Source organism: Camelus bactrianus, chromosome 10, assembly GCF_048773025.1.
Source record: "Camelus bactrianus isolate YW-2024 breed Bactrian camel chromosome 10, ASM4877302v1, whole genome shotgun sequence".
Lineage (NCBI taxonomy): Eukaryota > Metazoa > Chordata > Mammalia > Artiodactyla > Camelidae > Camelus > Camelus bactrianus.
Genome location: NC_133548.1, coordinates 3,790,175 through 3,815,245, shown reverse-complemented (window position 1 = coordinate 3,815,245; position 25,071 = coordinate 3,790,175).

The window sequence follows — 25,071 nt, the reverse complement described above, 5'->3', positions numbered from 1 at the left end:
TTAGCAAGGTGGTTTCACCCCAAGATTCCCTCGCTTCTTCACCTGAAAGCTTCCTGTACAGCTTTCCTGGTCTGGGTTTTTTTGTTCCTTTTGTTTTTTCCATCGAATGATTCCTAGTCATCTGGAATTTATTTTGGTGTAGGGTATGAATATGGATCTAAGTTTATATTTTTTCCACCCACTCTCTATTGATTTGAAATACAAACTATATTCGACATGCTTCAGGCCTGTTCCTCAATTTCCTGTGTCACTCTACTAATTTGTAAGCCTGTTCCTATAGTGTGTCATATACTATTTCTTCATCTGTCCTGTGCTTTCGTTAAGATTTTCTTCACTTTTCTTGAACATTGATTCTTCTAGATGACTTTTTTTTTAATTGAAGTACCACCAGTTACAATGTGCCAGTTTCTGGTGTCCAGCACAACGTCCCCGTCATGCACACACATACCTGTATTTCTAAACGACTTTTCAATTCTCCTTGTCAGCTTCTTTCAAATTGCCTAGTGGAACTTTATTTGAATTGTGTTAAATATGTGGATTATTTGAGGAGAGAATCGACATCAGCCAAAGTCATAGCTAGCCTTGTCTATTAATAGAAATGCGGTCTCTCTGTTGCTCTTCTTTTCTGCCCCTCAGTGAAGTTCTATAGCTTCCTTCTTTCTTGGCATTCTTCCTGAGTGTTCTCTGTTTATCACTAGAGATTTTACGAATTGAGCTGCTAAGGTGAATAAGGCTTTTATTAAAACATGGCTTTCTCCTTCCTTCCTAGCTACTGTCTGCATAAAGACAGCTATTCATTTTTGTGTAATTAGTTTCTAACCAGCCACCTTCCAAATTCTCCAATGTTCATTTTATGAATATTTCAGGATTCGTAGCTAGACAATTATATCATATAAAATAAGCATATATTGTCTTTTCCTTATCAAAACTACGCCTCTGCAGGGACTTTTGGAACAATATGAAGGCGCACCAGCAGTGCTAGAGCCTTCTGCCCTGCCTGGAACTTCAGTTGAAAAGTGTCTAGTGCTTAGCCATTGCGCACAAAGGTTGAAAATCATCCAGAAAATTATAGAGATTTTTCTTCCTTTTGACTCATTAATGTGTAGAATTATGTTAATAGGTTTTCAAATACCAAACCCTTCTTCCTTCTTTGAGTAAACCTGCCTGGTTAGGCGATATGCTTTTAAAAGTTCAGTTGGACTCAATTTGCCATTATTTTGTTTGGAATCTTCCTTTGTGAATTTCTGAATGTTATGTTTAGAGTGTAGGTATGTTTGTAGTTTTGTTCTGAGTAAAGAGGGAGACTTTTCATCCTTTTTTAATCATTATTAGTAAGAATAGCCCAAATTGGATAGGGATGACCATGGAGGGTTTGATGGAACACGACTTTTTTGGAAGACATTTCTTGGGTAACTTTTCAGTTTCTCCCATGGGTGTTTGTCTTCTCAGGTTGTCAACCCCTTCTTAATTCAATCATTGTGCCATTTGCATTTTTCTAGATAGCAGCAGGCACATCATGACCTCCCAGTAAATGTAAGTGATTTATTAATAGCGAGGCTCACAAAACCTTTTCTATAATTGTGTGGATTATCCCCATCTCTGTGGCCATGCCCCCTTCTCATTCTTATGTGTTCTCTTTTTTAAACCTTACTGATGAAAGCATTTAATCTGTCTCTAAAAGCAGCCTTGACCACATTCCCATAAATGTCAATATGGCTGTAATTTCAGTTTTTACTTCTGCTTTGACCTAATTTAGAAGAATGTTTTAAAAAACTATGTGGCTGCATTTTAGATTTCTAGTTTTATTGCTTTGTAATCATAGCATGTGATTTATGCAAACATGACATAAGAGCTGGAAAACGTTCATTCTCTATTTGTATTTTATGTATATGTCTATATACTCACACTCATGCTCACTAAAAATGTTCATTATCTGTGATTATATTGTATACTCTATTTTTTGCCCATTTCATAGATTTCTTTCCTATAGGTCCACAAACACTTATCGAAATCCAATGGAGTAGGCTTTGATTCAGAATTCAGATTTTTTTTAACTGTTTAGAAGGATAATACACAGCATTTTATACAAAACTCTGAGAGATTGGCTCCAACGATATTTCTTCAGTGAAATACACAAATATCCACACTGAGTGAGATAAAACTGTACATAACCTCACCTCGTGTGAGTTCTGCCTATTTAGCCTCAGGTTTATGAAGAAGTTTTGCCTTTCATAGTTACAGGGCAATTCAAATGCATGGCAAAGAGATGGTGGGCCTTGGTGGGTTTCTGTCCCTTTCTCCTTATATTTCTAACAATTTTTGCATTACATATTTTGGGGAATAGTTATCTGTAGCCAAAAGGCTCAAGTCCATATGTCTTTATTGTGAGTTATACCAGTTAGCAAAATAAAATTACCTTCTTTACTTGAGCCAGTTTTATTGTTGGGACCCCTGCTTTCTTTTATTTGTATTTCTTTAGTATATATTTACTTTCTACCTTTTGAAAACTATTTTTAAGTGCACTGCCCAGAAATGGCATATATTTGCATTATTTTATCCAATTTTAGAGTCTTCTTAATAAGAGAATCTATTACATTTACGTTTATTATTGTCATCAACATAGTCAGTCCTATTTCTGTCACCCTATTCTACAATTGCGTGCATACATTTCTTGTCATTTATTTTGTTTCTGTCTTGGTATATAAGCTATATACTAAGTTGGCATATAGGAAATATACTAATCAGATATGGGAATTGTATGGGGTTTTATAGGGTTCAATCTGATATACAGCCATTTTCTTCTCTTTTGCTGCTTTGTCCATGTTGATCCATTTCCTGACTATTTTTTTTTCTTTTGGATTCTACAGCAGATCATTGTCAGGATTCTTCATCCTCTGGTTACTGTCCCATTTCTCCTGTTTGTCCCATATGGATGAGTTTGTTCTTTTTGGCTTCTGCGTTTGATTGCTTTTTAAGTCTCTGAACACGGCGAAATTTGTTCAGGTGCCATGTGTTTAAGTGAACAGGCCAATCGGTCCTGCTTGTTGGATTCCCTTTCTGAGATCTCAACAGGAAAGCAAATCAAGGGCTCAGTTCCCAGCCCAACTCCCAGTTTCTTTGGCAGATCTTCACCCAGAACTTCACTCTGCTCTGCAGGGTTGGATTTTTGGCAGTTCTCTGCCAGCTTTGACATCAGTCTGTCTCTTTCTGCTTTCTGTGGTTTTTCATGTTTTCAGTGTCTTTGGGGGCATATTCCTAGAACTTAGAAAAGAATGATCTCTAGTTTCTATCTGTACCAGTGAGCTAACTCATCTCCCACTAACTCATGCCCCATCATGTCCCATGTGAAGTTTGGTTCTTATGAGTCATACACGTAGTGTCCTGAAATTTCAACATAAAATGATGATGGTGAATGAGGCACAGAGAAACCATTAACCAAAGCTTAAGGCAGGTAACTTCATCTAGACACACAGAACATTTGCTCTCCCAGCCTAATAATGATCAAACTTCCCTTACAGCAATAGGAGTGATGTACCCAGCAAACACTCTGATCATCATGACATTAGGTTTTAGCTTTAAAAATAATGTTCACATATCAAAAGTCTGATATCATGAGACAGATGAGATGCTTGGTAGCGTTCTTTGTTGAGAAAAGCTCAGCACACAGCTCTCTGACGGCTGATGCCGCTAGTTACTGCACACTAGGGCTGGTGTCAGCCTGCACGTCTATACCGTTGTGACATTGCTGCCACTAAACCTTATTCATTCAGCAGACACGCACACCCTTGGGCTAGTCAGGAGGTCACCTCGCACCAGTAACTCTCCTAGCCCAGACCTTTCCAAGTGGGACTCTAGGTGGTGCATTTCACCGAAAACATTGAGGACTCCCAGCTTTTCCTTCCTGGCTGCAGTCATCGTGGACTTCCTAACACGGGAATCTAATCATTCCTTTCTCTGCTTAAGAAACTGTAGTGTTGGCAGCACCATTCACAACAGCCGAGACATGGAAGCAACCTAAATGCCCATCAACAGATGACTGGATGAAAAAGATGTGAGAGATATATATATTGAAATACTACTCAGCCATAAAAAAGAATGAAATAATGCCATTTGCAGCAACATGGATGGACCTAGAGATGAGTATACTAAGTGAAGTAAGCCAGACAGAGAAAGACAAACATCATATATCACTAATATGTGGAATCCAAAAAAATGATGCAAATGAACTTATTAACAAAACAGAAACAGACTCACAGACATAGAAAACAAACTTATGGTTACCATAAGAGGAAAAGGTGGGGGGAGGATAAATTGAGCTTGGGATTAACATTTATAAAATAGATAACCAACAAGGTCCTACTGTACAGCACAGAGAACTCCATTCAATATTTTATAATAACCTGTAATGGAAAAGAATCTGAAAAAGAATAAATTTTTATATTTTTATATATATATATATATATAAATGTATACACACACACACACACACACACATGTAACTGAATCACTTTGCTGTACACCTGAAACATTATAAATCAACTATACTTCAATTAAAAATTTAAAATAATTTTAAATAAGAAACCGCATTGTTTCCCACTGCTGGGCACCGAGGCCAGACTATTGTAGCCCAGGAGATCCTTCATGCCATGGCCCCCCAGCCTCCGCAGGCTACCCACCGGGGCCAGCTTTGTTATACCCACAAGCTCTCATTACTGTTCTTGGGTATCATTTGTCCTTCCAATGTCTCTGCTCCATCCCACAGCCTGGCCCATCCACCTGGAAGGCTCACCCTCCCTCTACCCTCCTCGTCCTCATCCTGGCAAAATCCAGCTCATCCATCAGGTCCGCAGTCTTCCCTGACACCTCCTGGCAGGCTCAGTGGGTCCATCTCTGGCCCACGTCAGGATCAGGTCCCCATCCTGCAGGTGCCCTCAGGCATCATCTCATGTTCTCCACAACATAATGGCGCTACAACTTTGGAGGACAGATTCATGGATTGTCCTGGGAAGTATGTGGCACAGAACACGGGCTTGGGCTCAGAACCCCCGGACATGCAGCCCTGGGAAGGTCACTCGCCCTCTCCACCCCTGCTTGCCTCACCCACAAAGTAGGGTGTCCGTCCACCTCACTTGCCTCGTCTTTCAGACAAAATGAGAGCCTTTGTACCAGGCTTCCCCACAGAGCCCATAACAGAAAATGAAGGTTTGCTTTTTGCTGTCACTGTGATTGTATCCCTGTTACCCTCCTCACCTCTGTCTCCTGGAGCCACAGCTGTGCCCGGCACAGGGTTGAGCCATGTTCTCCCCACATCGTGGTACCTGACGTTTTTCACTCATCCTTTGACTTATCCATATGCTCCTTCCTGCCAGGACTGAAGTTTGAGGCAAAAGATGTGGCTTCCAAAGAGATGGGTCTGGAATGGTGGTGGCCCGCTGGTTTGCTTTGTCTTAAAAGTTGTTTGCGAACCACACCGAGTGGTTCGTGGCAGGTCCCCCTACAGATGACTGGCCGTCCGCCCCGCCCCTTGCGGTGATCAGCCAGGAGCTGGCACTTGCTAGGATTCCTGGCCGCAGCCTGGGGAGAGAGCCAACACGCAACGTCATGAAAATTCTTTTGCGTCTTAGTCATGTGTTGATGTTTTCCTCCAGAAATCGATGACAGCACACGGTAAACACAACTGCATAGGAAACCTGCCGAATTCTGACTTTTAAAACTTACCCATGGCTCCTTTCCCTGCTTGGAATGTGCACCAGGGACAGACCTGTGTTTCCTCGGATCGCACTCAGGACATGAATTTTGACGACTAGAATGACATGTGTCTGTGGTATGTTTCCGAGCAATGGGAGTTTTCTAGCAGCTGGTGTTTTTTGTTGTTGTTGTTATTCTTTGGTTTTGGGGGGATTTTTTTCCAGTCCTGTAAGAACTTGTTGGAACTGGACACAGAAGAGTTGAGTCAAGTTCCTCAAGTTAGTTCTGAGTGTTCAATCAACAAGTTCAAGTTCTCCACATGACCCAAGACTGAATCACTGTGGCCTCAGTCCAGGAGAGGGAACTTAGATACTGCGGATACATAATTTTTGTGACAAAGTGCATTCACCAGGAAGACTCCCTGCTGACCTAGGATAACATACACCCTGGGAGGATTAAGAATCCCAAATTTATAAAGAGCGCTTAAAAATCAATGAGAAAAAGAGGGACAGCCTATTGGAAAATGTAGGAAAGACATGAGCAGGCAATGCACAGGAAAAGCAATCTGATTGCCAGGACAAAAATGAAAAGCATCCAACTCACTATTAGTTAAAGCAATGGAAATTGAAATAATATAAGTAATATAAGGGCTTTTGCTTTTGTTTTGTTTCTATCAAATTGCCAAAGACAAACAAAGTTGGCAGTATCCAGTATCACTGACTGTTGGTGGGAGTGTAGATTGGTCCAGCCTTCATGGGAGAAGTGGGGGCTATGTGGAACTATTAATCAAACCTTAAACTGGATATTTTCTGATAGCAATTCCTCATCTAGGAATTAATCTAACCTAAGAATATACATAAGTGTACGAAGGTGGATATAAGAGGCTATTCACTGTGGCACTCTTCTTAAAAGCAAATTTTATCAACAACCCTCCTACCCCAAAAAAAAGGACCAAGCCCATATGCTTTCACAGGGAAACACTCCTAAACCTTTCCTTCTAATGCTGTTTAAAACGCTCTCGAGAAGAGAACAGGAAAGAAAATTTTCCAGTTATATTCATAAAGCAAGCATAGCATTGATTCCAAAATTTGCTGAAAGCTTTCGACAAATATCTCTTAGAAATACCATGGGGAAAGTCCAAAATAAAATATAAACAAACAGAATTTAGAGGCACATTAAAACAGAAGTGCATGAAGACCAAGCCTAGCACAATACTAGGAAACGTGTTAACATACTTGATCACATTAATTGACCTGCAGGGGAGTTAAATGGTTCTTTCCATGGTTGGAAAAGCGTTGGATAAAATTCTCAATAACTCATTCAATAAAATAAGAATAGATGGAAATATCACTATGATGACCAAATAGATCCACCTGAGCCAGCCTCAGGCTTAACAGGGAATCACAAAAGGTCTCCCCACTAAAGTCAGCAACAGGCATCATCTCCATCCTGTTTATTTGTTCCAGAATCACTAGCAAATACAATTAGAAAAGAAATTAGAAGTATAAACCCGGAAAAGAAGACAGTCTTACTCTGTGCAGGTAACATAATTTTATTCCTAGAAAACTCCAAATGACTCTTTTAAAAGCTATTATGGGTATAAAATAAAAGAGCAAGGGAACAGACCATACTTAAAAATGGATAGATTACACACACACACACACACACACGACACCAAAGCTATATTGGAAGAAAAAAAACTGATTCTCAAATTTTTTAAAAAGCTAAAATACTAGAAATGAGCATAATGAGAATGTTAAAGATCTATATGGAAAAAAACTTTTTAAACTATTAAAGAACACAAAAGATGACAACTGGAAAGTTCTAGACACCGATGTGCTCTAATTTATAATTTATAAACTCGATGCCAGTGAAAATACATATGGCTTCTGTTCCTTTGACCAGACAAGGTGATGCTAAAATTCATGTGGAAAAATCAATAAGATAACCAGGAAAGCCCTGAAAAAAAAAAAAGAGGAATAAAGAGAGTTTCTCCCTCCAGGTATTAAACCATATTGTAGAGCACTGACCATTAAAGCAGTGTGGGACAAGGAATGAAACAAGCTGGACTAAGATGTGGCACTGAAGGCGTGGTGAAGAAGATCCAGACAAGGACGCACGTGGAGCTTTAGTGCAGGAAAGAGAAGGCATCTCAAACCAGCCAGGAGAAGACGGCCAACCAGTGGTGCAGGGACAGCCAGGCCGCTCACCACAGATGCCAGGATGAACTGCAAATGGATCAAAAATTCACATGAGAAAAGGAAAGGGAAAAAAATCATTCCGTGCATACAGACAGCTCATACAACTCAGCATCAAAAAAAAAAAAAAAAAAACCCAATTAAAACATGGGCAGAAAAACGACATAGACATTTTTCCAAAAAGGAAATGCAGATGGCCAGCAGGCATATGAAAAGATGCTCAACATCACTAATCACCAGGGAAATGCAAATCAGAACCCCAGCGAGGCATCACCTCCCGCCTGTCAGAACAGCTATCACCAAAAAGAACACAAATAACAAGTGTTGGGGAACATGTGGAGAAAAGGGAACCCTTGGATGCTGCTGGTGGGAATTTACATTGGTGCACCTACTGTAGAAAACAGTGTGAAGTTTTCTCAAAAAGCTGAAAATGGAACTGCCATATGACCCTGGGTATATATCCAAAACAAAACAAAACAAAAAAATTCATTTGAAAAGATGCATACACCCCAACGTTCATAGCAGCTCTATTTACAACAGCCAAGACATGGAAACAACCTAAGTGTCCATTGACAGATGACTGGGTAAAGAAGATATGGTGTATATTTATATAGTGGAATATTACTCAGCCATAAAAAAGAATGAAATTTTGCCATCTGCAGCAACACAGATGGACTCAGAGGGCCTTCTGCTGAGTGAAATAAGTCAGATGGAGAAAAATACTGTATGATATCGCTTCTATGTGGAATCGAAAAAATACAACAGGCTCGTGAATAAAACAGAAAAGAAGCTGATTCAGATTTAGAGAACAAACTAGTGGTTACCAGTGGGGAGAGGGGAAGAGGGAAGGGAAAAAACGGTTATTGTGGGATTATATGAAATTGGGGGGGGGGTCATAAAAGTGCTAGGAAAAAAGCGTGGTAGGTTTCCTTTACAACTATACAACAGGGAAGGCCTTTTCATTATGACTAAAAATATAAAAAGGATTAAAAAATTCAACTGCATGAAGTTTACCACATGAATATAGGCGTCTCACAAAATGTCGCGCCTGGTTTTGTCCCGTTCCCACATCATTTCTTGCTCTGAGAGATGAGACTGGAGTCCCATTTATCTCTCCCCACCACCTCCTCACACAGTAAAATGAGAATTTCACTTCCTCTATGAGATATATTTTAATTAAACGATTAATTTTCATAAGATCGTGAAAGGGTCTTGGAATTTTAGGAGAAACATTAAAAATCCACTGGTGGAAAGTGTTGAGGGCTGAACTGGGTCCCCCTCACCTGCTGAAATTCCTATTTCCAGGTGCTGACCCCCAGCGCTCCAGAACGGAGCTGGATGTGGAGATGGGGTCCTTTAAGGGGTAGTTAAGGTAAAATGAGGTCCTGGGACGGGCCCTAAATCCCTAGAGACGGGCAGGGCTCCTTCCGGGACCCGTCTCAGTACCCCAGACGCTGGGAACCAGGAAGGACTCGTTCCCCGGCGGCTTTAACCAGCCACGCTTTCCCCCTGGAAAAACTCTCCAAAAGCAGTCATGTTTTCACTCTGCCTTTGCTTCCTTGCACCGTTTTAGATGCTCAAGTATTTTGAGAGAAATGTAATCCTTATGTTCCGGATTTATTTATACTGAAATCATCAGAATGCTTTCTATCTGTCTAAGGGGATTTTTGGTGTTCCTTTTATAGGCCCATCTAGGCCGTTTTTGCCTTGAATCACATTTGGGCGGCCACAAATGAATTCAGACAGTCTCCTGCTCCCTGCATCCCGTTCTGTTTCATTGTCAGAACACTCAAAATCGAGAAAAATGCTCAATCGGGCCAAACAATTTTTCATCTCGTCACCCGCTGAGACCGGTCCCGCTGCCGAGGGAGGGGCTGCGGGGGACCTGCCCGCTCCCACCACCCAGGGCCTGGAGGGGCTTAGCTGCCCCGGTGTTGCTTCTTGGTGGCACTGCGACCATGGTGTTTCCATGTCTAGATGGTAAACAAGGCAGGGACCTCAGCGTCTCCCTGGGGCTGCGGGACCCATCACTCAGAGGACACAGCCCCCAATCCTAGTCTGAGAAACTCTACCTAGTGTCTGGCCCAGAGCTTCTCAAATGTGGGTGCATCTTAGAATCACCTGGAAGCTTTAAGCAAACCTTAATGGGTGTGGCCAATAAGCCAGCAGGTGGCCTAGCACCTTCTCTCAAAGCTGCCCCGGGTGCACCTACCTGGCAGCCAGGTGACGGCTGCCTGTGCCGCTCAGCGCAGCGCACACGCTGCGTGCGTGATGGAGTCGCGGGCAGGGACGGCTTCGATGCCTGCGGTGCAGGCAGCCGTGGGAAAGCGGCCAAAGGCACCATCCTCCAGACCAGCCCTCCCGTTCTCCCCGTGGCCCCCACACGGGGCGGGCATGGGGCCCACAGGAGGCCGAAGGGGAGCCTCCTTCTCGCTTCTGGGGTTGCCTCCAAGGCCCCCACTCCTGCCCCAGCCTACGTGGGGGCCACTGGGAACCCCTCTAAGCTGGACTTTTAACCCTTTATCTCCCCAGCTGGATGTAGACTCCCAAAGGTAGGGACCGTGTCTCCAAGCCATTGGTCCTCCTCGGGGTTCCGTCCAGAGGCCACACCAGGGGACAGCACAGGAAAGCAGTCACCAGGGTCGGAGTGAGGACGGAGGTCTCTGCTGGTCCCAGAGACCTCGGAGAGCCATCAAGTTCGTAGAAAGGAGGGTGGCATCACTGCAGGTGACTGTCAAGGGGTGAACGGGAGAACGCAGGCAAAACTTGGCATAGAGCCAGGTAAACCCGTGACAGTCACCTGCAACTATGGTCGTCAGAACTGTGCTGGCTGACGGCCCGACCACCGAGGAAATGCGGGCTGACCCGCCATCAGCAGAAGCCCAGGTTCCCCTCACTGGTGCTTTATCGACTGGGCATTTCGGTCCCACATCCCTCTGTCCTGCTGGAAGCATCTCCACTGCTGGGAGGGAGCGTCGAGATGCTGAGGGAACAGCCACATTTCTTGCCTCCACACCTTTGCTCGCCTGTGTCCTCCGCCTGCGTGCCCGCCCCGCCCCCTCCCCCCAGTCTCTGCCTCCTCCCTCTCTTCTCCTGCGGGGTCCAAGCTGGTGCCACTCATTCCCGGAAGCCTCTTGGGTACACATCACACATTTACACACACATAGACGCACACAAGTGCACAGACACCTGCACACACTCACACGTGCAGAGAAGCGCATACAGATGACAGGGCTCAAGCAGCAGCAAACGCCAGCGTGGATGGCCTTGGCCACCCCGCCTCGGTCCCCGGGGCAGCATCCCTGCAGACGCCGGGAGCAGGATGAACACGGGTCGCAGGATGCATCAGTCTGCTTGGCTGTGGTGACAGCAAGTCCCACAAACCGGGCGGCCAGAACAGCATTTGTGTCTCCCATCCTGGAGGCTGGAATCCAAACCTGAGGTGTGGGCGGGGCCGGCTTCTCCCGAGGCCTCTCCCCTCGGCCTGGAGACGGCCGCCTTCTCCCCGCGTCCTCACACAGTCGTCCCTCTGTGTGTGCCTGTGTCCTGGTCTCCTCTTCTTAGACGGACATCAGTCCTGCGGGATTAGGACCCACCCCCGTGGCCTCATCTTAACTTGGCCGTATGCAAAGACGCTGTTTCAAATGAGGGCACAGTCACAGGTCCTGGGGCTTTGGGCTCCAGCAACTTGTGAGGGGACCCAATTCAGTCTGTAACACGGGATAAGGGAGATGGACCCCAGCTGCCCCCATCTCCGGCCGGGAGAGACATTGGCCCCCCCCGGGAAAAGCAGCATGAGGCACAGACCCCACGGAGATGCTCCCCGAGCTCTGAGCTCTCCAGGGCTTGTGCTCACGGAGGTGAAGGAGTCATGTAGGTTGCTTCCTCTCGTCCTCCAGTGGCCCCAGGCCGATGCAGCAGGATGCCAAGTGGGAGAGCTCTATTTGGAAAAGAAACAACCCTGAGCTACTGTAACTGCCGAGGCCTGGTGTGACTCCAGGTGCCCTCCAAGTGGGAGCACCCGGCACCGGCACCTGATGTGATGTGCACACGCCCGCTGAGTCCAGGCTTCCCCAGGGGACGCGACCAGGGGGCTGGAACCCCTTCCTGCTCCACACGTCGCCTGAGTCCCACAGTCCCACAACTTTGACGACCTCCTCCAACCCCAGCAAGGAGCTTCAGAAAGTGGGACTGTGTCCCCAGCAACATAGCCCTCCTCGCTCCTGTGTGAGTCTCGGGGACCAAGGGCTCCAGCTGGCAACCCCGACGTCAAGCCTGGGAACATCTGGCCGGTGGTTAGTCGTCCCCTCAGAGGGCCACTGGCCGACCAGGGAGGTGTTCACAGGTAGAGTTTGTCCCTGTGGTTTAGCCCCACCGGGTGGAGGGAAAGGAGCAAGGTATTAGAGACCAGGAGGCAGGGGCTTGAGGAAGACACCTGCACCCACCTGGTCAAAGCACGCAGACGAGCATCGGCACCTCTGGACTCTCCTAGAACTCACCAGAAACAAGGGGAAATTGTAGAGCGTTGCCCACTGCCCAGGGAGCTGAGACCACCTCCCGGACTCCAGGCCCAGGAGCCAGAGTCCTTCAGGACTGGCCAGTCACACAATGGCCCCAGGGCCTCCCCAGCCCAGCTGGGGTTGCCGTCTCTGTAAGGCTGCTGTGTGTCCCCCTGCTGAGGAGGAAAAGGGCCCAGGAGTCGGTCTCCTGGAGCTGGAGAAGAGGAAGGCCCTGGTGTGGTGGAGAAGGCAGGCTGGCCACCAGCCTCCGAGATGCCCAGTGGTCTCCTCATCACTTGGCATCCACGCCCTTGTGTACGTCCCTCCCGTGCGGTGCAGGATGCTGTGGAGATCTGGAGTGTGACTTCCAACTCTGGGTTGTAAAAGGCCACCCTCTCCAGGACCTCTTGCTCTGGGGAAGCCGGGTGCCATGTTATGAAGATGCTTAAGCAGCCTTGGATGGGTCCACAGGGAGAGGAGCTGGGGCTCCTGGCAGCAGATCTTGCAACCCCAGTCAAGCCTTCACATGAGGGAGCCAGCCAGCGCCTTGACTACAACCTCGTGAGAGACCCTGAGCCCAGGCCACACATCTTGAGCTGCTCCCAGATTCCTAATCCCCAGGCATCCAGTTTGGGGGGGGGTAATTTTTTATGCAGCACTAGGTAACTGATACATGCAGCAAGGTTCACGACTTCAGGATCCAGGGGAGAGGTCTGGAGGCTTGGAGACAAGTTCAGGTGTACAGCCCAGGGGCCTAGCCAGGAGGTGGGCACCAACAGCCAAGGTCCCCAGCGTAAGCCAGAGGTTAGGAACCAGAGTCCAAAGCAAGGCAAAAGTGGTTCTGGACCAGCATGGCCAGAGCGACACAGGGAGCAGCAGCTCCCCCTTCACTGACCGCCAGACTGGGTGATTCCCGGCAGGAGGGCTAGCCCAGGACCCAGGTCCCAGACCCCTGGCTTAGCACTGTTTCTGATACAAAGTTATATTTTACAGCCAGCTTTTCCTAAGACGCTGGCTCCCTCCAGCTGGGCACCCGAGAACCAAATCCCATCTTCTCCAGAGTTGAACACTGAGAAGAGAGCAGTTAAATAAGTGGCTAGAGGCCAGAGGCAGAGGCAGGGCTATTCCGGATGGAACCCCCGGGTGTTCCTGGAGGTCTTGGCGCAGTAGAAGGGTGGTGGGAGTGGTGGGGTGGGCGCGGAGCAGAATCGACTTCTGTCCTGGGCACATCTTTCCCTAGCGACCCAGGGCCTGGGCTCCCTCTGTTTGGCCTCAGTTTCCCTCAAATGCAGGACTCAAGATGGAGCATCAGGGTGGGGCACCACACCCACAGCATCCAGCTCCAGGCATCTGTGCAAAGGAAGAGCTGAGCGGAGGCAGCGAACACAGATTAGAGAAGCCGGAGACGCAAAGAGGATTTTGGGCTCAGACCACCTCGCGCATCCTGCAGCTTCCTGGGCAGCCTCGCTGAGGCGGTCCAGGGCAGCGGCAGCCGTCTCCCTTGGAGTTCCCAGCCCTTCACATACCTCTGCCTCGTGAAACTGGATCCCACGGGACAGCTAAGCCTTCACATGCCTGTAATTCCTTGGCTAAAGCTTCTCTTCACTAAGACGTTGACTTTAATGGCATTCTCACCGATTACTTTAAGAAAGGGCAGGTCGGTAAGATGATATTTCCTGGTGAGCAGGGATATCAGGATGAAATCTCCAGGTCGTCATTTCAACACGGGAAGTCATCGGCTACCCAGGGCAGCGCCGGCCCTGCCGCACAATCGGCCTGCTGTTCCGAGCGTTACTTAAGAGGCCAAGGCATCCACACCCCCCAGCAGTCAGTGCCGGGGGGAGAAAAGTGTCGACTGAGTGTCTCAGCTCTGCTTACGGGCTTTCTCAATGTTTGGTTTGCTTTGACGCGAAGGAAAAGTAAGCTCTATACATTTGAACTTGTGGCTTTATCTTTTCCAGACTTCGGTCGGGTCTTCAAGTCGACTTTTAAAAAAAGATAATCAGCTCGAGTTAAATTAGCATTTCTCCTTTTCCTTCTTTGTCTGTCTTTACGCTTCTCTGTTTTAAAAATAAACAGCATATTTTCCTAAAATTAAGGGACCAGAATGTTGGCAGCTCAGCAGTCCCTCGGGGCGCCAGGCCACCACACACTCGCTCACCCAGGTCCACCAGGAGCTGAGCTCCACCTGCATCTGCAGACGCACCTGCCCCCCACTGGGTCATCAGGGTCTCGGGGGAAGGGGAAAGGAGCACCTCTTCTGTAAGGAGCCAACACAGAGGGGCTCAAGACTCTTTCTTTCTAACACAAGGGGGTCTTCCTCTTTGTAGGACATTGTCCCTTTTTATAACGGGCAGCTGTTTCCAAAAGGAACAGTCTGATATGAGAAAAATGGGACTACTTCCCTCCACTGACCTGTGGGTGTGGGTGAGGGGGCTTTCCTGGGGTCCTTCTCCTTCCTTCATCAAAACCCAATCAAAACAGGGGCATGATTGAAGCTGGGGCAGCCTCCCCAGCTCCAAACCCTGGACAGGTGCAGTGGGATGATCAGTTGGGTGGCTCTAATGAGCTGCCTTCATTAACCAGTCGGTCACATGGCGTCTTAAAGAGTGACCCAGGGCCCGCCTGCATCTCACAGAGAGTGTTGAACAGCACCAGCGTTGGCGTGGCTCTCCCCGCACTAACCTCTCCCTGCCTGCAGGCGGTGCTGAACTCGGACCCGGCGAAACTCCTGCCTGCTTGGGAAACTCCAGTGCATCGCCATTTCCCAGCACGTGGTGATGATGGTGACCGAACCAGGAAGGCTTCCTTCCAGCCCGCAGTGGATGGAGCTGACCGTGCATGTGTGGACAGAGCCACCACTGACAAAGCGGGGGCAGAAACAAGCCCGCCGATATTTATCACTCCTCCTAGCTCTGAATACTCCTGGGCCCTGCACCCCAAGAGGCCCTCCCCCGTCCCTCTTAGGAAGAGGGACCCTGTACCCTCCCCCAGGGCATCGGGGTCCTCTGCAGACATACTCAGATCCACTGATGTATTCAATCCACTTTGATTTATTCATCAAATTTAAATCACCTCTTTTTCTTTAATTTAAATCATTTTTATTGAAGTGTAGTCAGTTTACGACATTGCATCAATTTCTGGAGCACAGCGTCATGTTTCAGTCATACGTGTACATACATAGACTCCTTTTCATATTCTTTTCCATTATAGGTCATTACAAGACACTGAATATAGTTCCCTGCGCTGTACAGAAGAAGCTTACTGTTCATCTATTTTATATATAGTAATTAGTATATGCAAATCTCAAACTCTCAATTTATCCCTTCCCACTTTGGTAACCATGAGATAGTTTTCTGTGTCTGTGAGTCTGTTTCTGTTTTGTAAATAAGTTCATTTGTCTCATTTTTTTAGATTCCAGATATGAGTGATGCCATATGGTATTTTTCTTTTTCTTTCTGGCTTACTCACTTAGAATGATGATCTCCAAGTCTATCCATGTTGCTACAAATGGCAGTATTTCATTCTTTTTTAAGGCTGAGTAGTATTCCATTGTATAAATACACCGCCACTTCTTTATCCAGTCATCTGTCAATGAACATTAAGGTTGCACTCCTGTCTTGGCTGTTGTAAGTAGTGCTGCTGTGAACATTGGGGTGCGTGTGTCTCTTTGAATTGGTTTTCTCTGGATACATGCCCAGGAGTGGGATTGCCGGATCATAGGGTAAGTCTATTTTTAGTTTTTTAAGGAACTTCCTTACTGTTTTCCATAACGGCTGCAACAAACTACATTCCCACCAGCAGTGTAGGAGGGTTCCTTGTTCTCCACACCCCCTCCAGCACTTATCGTTTGTGGACTTTGAATGATGGCCATTCTGACTGATGTGAGGGGATATCTCACTGCAGTTTTGTAAATCACCTCTTTTTAATAAGAGCCCAAAGGATGACGATGGAAGTGGCTCCCGGGATGCAGAGGCTGGGGTGTGGCTGGTCCACACATGTTTTCTGTCAACCGCTTTTACAAGGCCCCTGGGCAGAGGCGCAGGGCAGAGAGGGCAGCGTCACAGCTCCATCCCTGGTTTCGTGGGCTGCTCTGGCAGAGGGAAAGTCTGAAGTGGGGGTGTGCTGTGTCCTGTTCCTGCCTCAGCCAGGGCAGGCAGATTCGTGTGTTTATGAGGGGGACACCAGACACAGGAGGGCCGACACAGGTCAGACAGACATGCCCTTCCTACGGTTCAAGTCCAGATTCCTGGCCTGGTGTCCCAGGCTCTCCAGCTCTGCCTGATTACCCCACCGTCCCTGCCCTTGAGGCCCCTGTGGTCAACCCAAGCTTACTGTGCCTCTGGGAAGTATGTGGCCACCCACCCAGGTCCTCCCTAGGGGCTCAGGCACCAGGAGCACCCCTCGCCTCTGAAGTTGGCACCTCCTGGTCCAGGGAGCTCCCTCAACTTCGTGGGAGCCCTGGCCTAGAACCTCAGGCCTCAGCCTGGGAGACCACAGCCAGGGCCTGACTAAGCAGGGGTACCAAAGGCCCCCATGGCGGCCTCAAGACGGGACCAGGTCTGTGTACATTTGACACCCCAGGGCTCCCTGAGGGGTCAGGCTGAGGCCAGTCTCTGACTCAGAGCCCACCTTGCTGAGCGCTTCCCCCGCCCCATCTTGCATCTCTTCTTTCCTTTCTCTTAGGGGCCCTCGCTCAATAAACCACGTGGCCCCCAACCCTTGCCTCTGGCTCTGCTTCCAGGAAAACTGGCCTAACACCCCGCCCTTGGGTGTCTCTGGATTTGCTGCCTCTGTCTCCTCAGTAGAAAGACCGCCTTCCCCTTGTTACGGGCTGAAATGTGCCCCCAAATGCATCAAATTCCTAAAGCCCAGGACCTCAAGATGTGGCTGTATCTGGAGCTGGGCCTTTAAAGGGATGCTTAAGGTAAAATGAGGTCACTGGGGTGGGCCGTAACCCCGTAGGCCTGGTGTCCTTACAAGAGGAGATCAGGACACAGACACACGCAGGGGGACGGCCGTGTGAGGACGCGGGGAGAAGGCGGCCGTCCGCACGCCGAGGAGAGAGGCCCCTGGGGAGCCGGCCCCGCCCATGCCTGGGTCTGGGGCTCCGGCCTCCAGGACGGGGGACGGTGAATGTTTGAGGCCCTCAGGCTGTGGTGCTTTGGGACGACAGCCTGAGCAAATTTATGGAGCCCTCCTCTCACAGACATTCACTCATCCTTCAAAGCCCAGCAGGACTGTCGTCCCGGGCTCTCCGAGACAGAACGAACCATTTATCTGGAACATTCTGGTGCTTCTCTTTATATCTATATATGTAAGTCATCCTCACTTGCCTTCCGTGAGTCACACACATTCCTGTCCCTCCCAGTGGAGACTGTGTTCTGTAATGTATTCGTCCTCGCATTCCACAGGGGACCTAGTCAGTTCTCCATCCATGTTTGTCAAGCTGAAATGGTCCGGGATTAAATTCCTTGACTCCCCAGGCAGCCCACCGAGCCCTTCCCCAGCCGACCCAGGGCAGGGGCACCTCAGATGCTATCGCAAACTGGCACGGCGCAGGCCGGGATCACCGCCGGCTCTCAAACAGCGGCTCCATTCAGGTGGCCCTGGGGACAGAGGCTGGGAACTTAAATTTCCTTCCACCCAGCCAAAAGCTCCCTAGGAAGTCACCGACTGAACACACCTCACTGAAAAGATGACAGATGAAACCAAGCGTCTGAATCCGTCTTGGTTCCCCAGGGCCCCTAATCTACAGGGCTGGCTCCCCACGTACCCCCTCCCCACCAACAACCCCTGCAGGAGCGAGGCTGCCCCGAGGCGGCTCCCGCAGAGGTCAGTTGTCCCACAGGGCTGAGCCAAAGCTGTCTGCTGGACAGACAGCGAATCTGTGTGTCAGAATCAGCAGCCATCATCCCAGACGCGGGGGTTTTCTCCTTCCTCGTGGAAATGGATCTTTTGAGAGTCACTGAAGGGGAAAGGATGTGGAAGGATGGATGCAGTGGGGTACCTCGGTGAAAGGGGCCCCTGATTACAGGGGGAACATTAAAAACGGGGAGTCTACCCTTTCACTACACACTTCCTTCAGTTACCTATACATTTCACCGTCAGAGAAACTGCCCATCTGTTTCCCCGAAGCCGGGGCGGGGAGGGGCCCTCCAGAGCACGGCGTGTTCACGGCAAACGTCCTTCATTGTCCACAGACGAACTTCTGAAGAAAATGGGCCGGCCCCCTCCCCGCCCCCACGCCCCAGAAGAAGACTAAGAGCTGTTTTGCATAAGCCGCTTGTCGGGCAGAAGGGGGAGCGGATGCAAATATCATCGGATGGATTATGACCGCGCAGCCCCTGCCTTCTGGACAATAGATTTCTCGCCAGACCCAACATCGGCCCCGGCCAGGTTGCATTTTTAAAAAGGACTTTTGTGCATTTTTCTCCTTCTGTGTGCCGAGGAGCCCCTTAAAGGACATCAAAAGTGTGTCGCACAGATATTCAGAATAAACGAGGACCCCCCCCCTTTTTATTTCCCCTGTGTGGTAGCCTTTGTAATAACAGCCTTCTTGGATACTTATGCAACTTAAGATGGAAAGACATTTTATAGCCTCCCGGCAGAATGGTGGGAAATCCGCGGTACACCTGCGGCTCCTGCAGCCTGGGAGGGAGTCTGTTTCAGGCCATGCGAAACGGGCACATTTGCTCCTGGGGACCAACCTCCTGCGTTCCAATATTCCCATACGACATCTTTCCACAGAGGCATGTAAAAAAACACCACGGTTAATTGCTTGCAAGGAAAGAAAGTGAGGGCAAGGTGGTTACGAAGACCCGTGGAGGGTTTGCCCAAGAATTCCTTAAGGAACTGGTTTTCTGAGTAGACCTGCTTAAATTTTCCTGTCCCTGTCTGATTTTGTGACATTAAAACGAAATGGGCCAGTCAGAGTGGAAGACAGGAACGTTGGAACTGAAGGTCTAAGTAAGTCAGCTCATCTTTTTTTTTATATTATATTTTTTTTTTATTGAAGTGTAGTTGATTTACAATGTTGGTTTCAGGTGTACAGCAAAGCAATTCATGTATACATATACATACATATGTCTTTTTTCTTTTCAGATTCTTTTCCGTTATATGTTATTACTAGAAATTGAACATACAGTTCCCTGAGCTCTACAGTAGGTCCTTGTTGCTTATCTATTTTATACATAGTCACGTGTGTCTATGAATCCCTAACTCCTAATTTCTCCCTCCTCACAAGTCAGTGCATCTTCATGAGCCTCAGATGACCTAGCAAAGAAATGGGTCTAATTACACCCACTGCATCTGATCTTTGTGAAGTTTAATTAATGCTTGAAGATGTTTTCAGAGCCTCAGAGGATAGTAGACCACAGACACAGAGCGTTATTACACAATCCAATCGGACGCCTTCCTTTCTGTGATAAAATGTCGTGGGCATCATCTGAACTTTGTCCCTTCCGGCAGTGCCACCTCCTGTGATGCTCCTCTTCCCACCACACCTGCTTCAGAACCCCTTTAAAGCCCTTGGATTTCTGTGGGCCACTTAATACACCCCAAGACAATGGTCCTTAGTTCTGAAAACGCTCCTTAGCAACATCACTCCCAGGACGGAAAACACATCTTCGCTGTCTCCTGTGGGTTCTCGTTCATTCCTCCGCCATCAGCATCGTCTGGGGATGGCTGTGGTACCCACTGCACCTGGCTTGGATAGCTCCAAATCACAGTGGTCTTTCTCGATGAGCAGCCAAGGAGAGGTCTTGGGTTCGACATCTTTTATTTATTCTTTTGTGACTAACAAAGTAGAAAGACTGGCTGTCACCCCCAGGACACATCGTCCTACCCACCTGGTCCCCGAGAGCCTGCTCTGTGGGACGGGCCCTCCCATGGGCACTAGAGGTCCACACACTTTTTGCCTCCTCCTGTAGGTCCATCTCCAGGTTCACTTGTCCCCAGTCTTCTAATTTTGTTCCTTCCAAGCTCCTGTCCAATCAACCCAGCCGTTTGCCTATGTCCAGGGATCTGTGGATATTCTCGCTTCTGGGCACTTTTCTTTCTGTGCAAAGTGGACGCAGCGTGCTGCCCGAGGAGCTCCCCGCCCACCCACGTCCAGGGCTGCCCCTCGGCGGGGATGCCGGCCTTGAGCTCTCAGCAACGCATCGTGCCAGCCCTCTGGGACCAGGTCTCAGTTCCTCCCTCTTCCGAACGTCGGGTGCAAAGCTCATCCTCGTAAGATCAGAGGCATGAGCTGAGGGAGAGGACGAGGTGGCAGCATGGAGTTTGGGTACCTGGTCATGTCATTTACTCACGCCTCCCAGACCTGCTGACACCCGGCCCCTGGGCACCATGTCTACCACAAGTATCACCGCTCTGCCTGTTTGAACGTTGGACTCAGGGAGATCTAGCTGGCTCACGAGGGACAGCCTCAGCTGCATAGCCACCCAGCACCCCCTGGCCAAGCACTTCACCTCTACTGGAGCCCGAATGCAGGCCGTGAGCTGTCCTTCAAATGGCAAGCAGGTCCTGTTGTAAAGAGCGCGCCTTCGCTCCAGAACGCTGCAGGTCCCCGCTGCGATGTGCCTGCAGAGGCTTTCTGCACGCTCTCCCTGTGGGCGCTTCAGCACCGTGTCTGATCCATCGCACATCCCTACGGCCTCGACCTGCTGCAGAGCCCTGTCCTGCTCCGGGTCTCACTTGAAACAGAAAGCCTGTCAACTCAGTAAACTGATTAAAACCAAATGTCCAAGAGTGGCGTATACTGCCCCCCTAAATCTAAAAAAATTCAGTGGATGCTTCTTTCTTAGTAGTAGGAGACGCAGGAGGGGCCACAAATTGTCCTTTGCCTCGGAGGGGCTGTCCCAGCGCGCCCCGGACACTGGGGCCCTACTCACTTCACGGACGGGCAGCCCCTGGAACAGCCATGAGTCTGTCTCCCGCTTTCTGGTACCTGCCTCTCCCCACATCCGGTGGACACATGTTATCAGTTTAGCAGGTCGGCATGAGCTATAGAATATCAAGATGACGCTGGTCCCGGTGAGCTGCCTTGACTGGGGAACAGGAAAGTTAACACAGATTTGGAGCACGATGGTAAATGCCTACTGCGATCTTTGCTGTATGTGACAGACCACTTTTTACCCTCTTCACTGATGGAGCTGAAGAAGAACACGTTCCTGTGTCAATGGATGTATATCATTCAACTTCCATTTCTGGCTCCAAGACGGAGAGGTAACTGCCAGACTAACCTTCCTGCCATAAACAACCATGAAATTGGGAGAAAAAAACACAAAGCAATTGCGTTTGGGCAATGGACCACAGGCATTAAAGACTGTGATCCCCGAGAGAAGGGAAATTCATGAGGCAATCCCATTAACTTCCCTCTGCCTAAGGAAAATTTCCTGACTGTGTGCAGGGGGCTGGGGCAGGACAGGGCAGGGCAATCTTATTGAGCTGAAGAGGCTGACAAAGTGAGTCAAGTCTGTAGTCAGGGTACCAGCAAGGAGGGAGCTGCACCAAGCAGCAGCGCCTCAGACACTTGTGCAGAAATCACTTGCAAGTCCTTGGCCAAGGGTGGGGCTGTGCATACACAGGGAAAGACTGCACAAGAATTACGTGAGAGCAGCTGCTGTGAGGTTGAGAGGCCAGCCATTGCTGAGACATACTGAAGTTCCTGGCCAGCCTGAAAGGAGAGATTTTATTTCTATTCTAGACACAAGAGACATCAGAAAAGTTATGCCTTAGGAGTAAAGACCATAACCTAGAGTAAAGTCTAGTCTGCACTCTATCAGAGCCTTAAACCAAGTCTTGACAAGGACCTTTCATGTGACTAGCAGGCAGAATTCAGAGGATGAGCCAAATCAACTTACAATGGCTTGGGAAACACCAGATCCAAGTCTATGCAAGTTCAAGTTATCAGCCAGGGATCCAACCACTGCAAGAATAAAAACCAACACTGCTCAGAGGCAAATATCAGAATCCCAAATCTCTATGATGTGTCATATGCAATGTCATATTCAATATGAAGTTCCAAATGATAGGAAAAATTCTAGACATGCAAAGCACCAGGAAAATGTGCCTCAGACCCCATAAAAAAGTAGTCAGTTGAAACTGACCCTGAGATGGCCCAGATGTTGGACTTAGCAGACGTAGACTTTCAGGCTATAATTACAAATATGTTCAAGGAATTAAAAGAAAATATGGCCCAAATGAGTGAATGAATAAGGAATCTCAGCAGAGAAATTAGAACTTGAAAAGAGAACTAAATTGAAATTCTAGAAATCAAAAGCATGATAAGTGGAAAAGTAGATTTACTTAAAAGAAGATGAGAAATGACAGAAGAAATTATCTGAAGGCAGATCAATAGAAACTAGCCTATCTTTAAAAAAAAAAAAACAGAGATTTTAAAAATTGAAAGAAAATTAACAAATGCTCAAAGACCTTTGGAACAAAATCAAATGGCCTGGAATATGTGTAATTGCAGTCCCAGAAGTAAAAGAGAGTAAAAATGAGGCAGGAAAAAAATTGAAGAAACAAAGCAAAAAATTACCAGAGTTGATGATTTCCAGATAATAGGGGGGGAAAAAACTACTTACCATTCCAAGAAACTCAATGAACCCCAAACAGGATAATTACAAAACAAAACAAACCACCCTCAAAACCACACATACACACATCATAGTACTACTGAAAACCAAAGATAAATCTTGAAAGCAGCCAGAGAAGAAAGCACAAAACAAACAGGGCAACAACCCAACAATGACGGCTGATATCTCATCAGAAACAATAGAGACCAGGAGACAGTGGAAAGAAATAATTAAAGTGTTAAAAGAAAAGACCCATCAACTCAGAATGTTATACTCAGGGTCAAACCCCATCAAAACCAAGAGTTGAAATAGACGCATTTTCACATCAGTAACACCTAAGAAAATTTAATGACAGCAGATCTACACTACCAGGTGTTCTTCAGGCTGAAGTTTAACCAATTGGAAACAAGAGTCTACAGGAAGGAATGAAAAGTGCCTGAACCAGTAAATTTGTGAGTTAATAACCACGTACCAATGTCAGAGGTTGTGTCAATCTCCTCCAGTAAATACACCCTGTCTAGCGCAGGTTACAATAACATCGTGCATGTGATCCACCTGGATTTTTCAGGGACCAGACAGGTGAGTTAAATGGGGCTATGACGAGGCAGCACCTGTACCCTTAAGGGTTTGTGGGGCACTCAGTCTTGGCAATTCCTCCTAGGGTGGCATTGCTTCTGACTTGCTGTCTTAGTCAAGAGGGGAGACTTTTGGGGGATTCCATTTGGCTCCTCCCACCAAATGGGTTGTTTTCTACACGTCACAGAATCAAAGCCAGTGTCCTGCCAACTCTGAAGAACAGCTACCCCAGTTACACAATAAGGGACCAAGAAAGTGATCACAGGGTGAGCCTCTGGATCCACTGTGATATGGACTTGGGCAAGAACTCCATTTATCACCTGGCTTCCACAAGCCCCCACTGTAACCAGGGGACAGCGATGGAGTTTCAGGTCTCCTGATGTCAGACCCTACATCTAATGACCCCTGAATGTCTGGTTACCCCTCTTTTCTCAATTCACAGGTAGCCTGGTAAATAGCCACTCTGGGGAAGGACTGGGGAAAAGATTACTGCATAAGCTGGCAGTGACATTACAGGATCCTTCCTCAAGGGGACCCCCAACTTTCCTTCTCATTAATTAATCAGTGGAGTGTGGGTATGCAAACTGAGCTGGACCCCCCACCACGTCTGTGTCCCTGGTCCCCGTGGGCACGCGCTGCCAGCTGCTGCCTTCCTCGCCGCCTGAGCTCTTCCCTCTGGAGGCGGGAATGTCCTTGCCCGTTGGACCATGCTGAGGGCTGGCCCCGGTTACCAGCCTCATCAGCCTCGAGGTGCTGGGGAGCAGGGGGGACACAGTGTCTAGTGCCTTGAGGGAGGCTCTTCGGAATCTCTAGGCAAAGGGGATGTCTATCCGCTGTCAAGGACAAGGAGATTGCTTCTGCTGATGTGGACGGCCTGGGAGAACCCGGAGGTGCGACGGCTTCAGGCTCCTCACCGCAGGGTTCTCATCCTGCACCTCAGAGTCCCCCTCTTTTCCCATTAGGGCCGTGGCTTGGACCAAGGCTACCCCGTCTCCTTACTAAAGACGTCTGCCACTCGTCCAATCAGGTCCTGGGTCTGACTTTTGATACAGTCTGCCCTGCAGGAGATAAGCATCTCTAAGTGCTGCCAGAAGCCCTCTGGCTTCCACGGCGTGACTTGCATTGACAGCCGGTTGCCCCAAACTTATCACTCTTTTTTTTTTTCAGTTGAAGTATAGTTGGTTTACATGTTGTGTTAATTTCTGGTGTAGAGCATGGTGATTCAGTCATACATACACATACATGTTCCTTCTCATGTTTTTCTTCATTATAGGCTGTTACAAGGTACTGAATATAGTTCCCTGTGCTGCACAGTAAGATCTTGTTTTTACCTACTTTATATATAGTAGTTAGTATCTGCAAATCCAAACCTCCCAATTTACCCCTCCAGCCCCTCCCCTTCCCCCCTGGTAACCACAGGTTTGTTTTCTATGTCTTTGAATTTGTTTCTGTTTTGTAAATAAGTACATTTGTCTCATTTTTTTGGATTCCACGTATAAGTGACATCATATGGTATTTTTCTTTCTC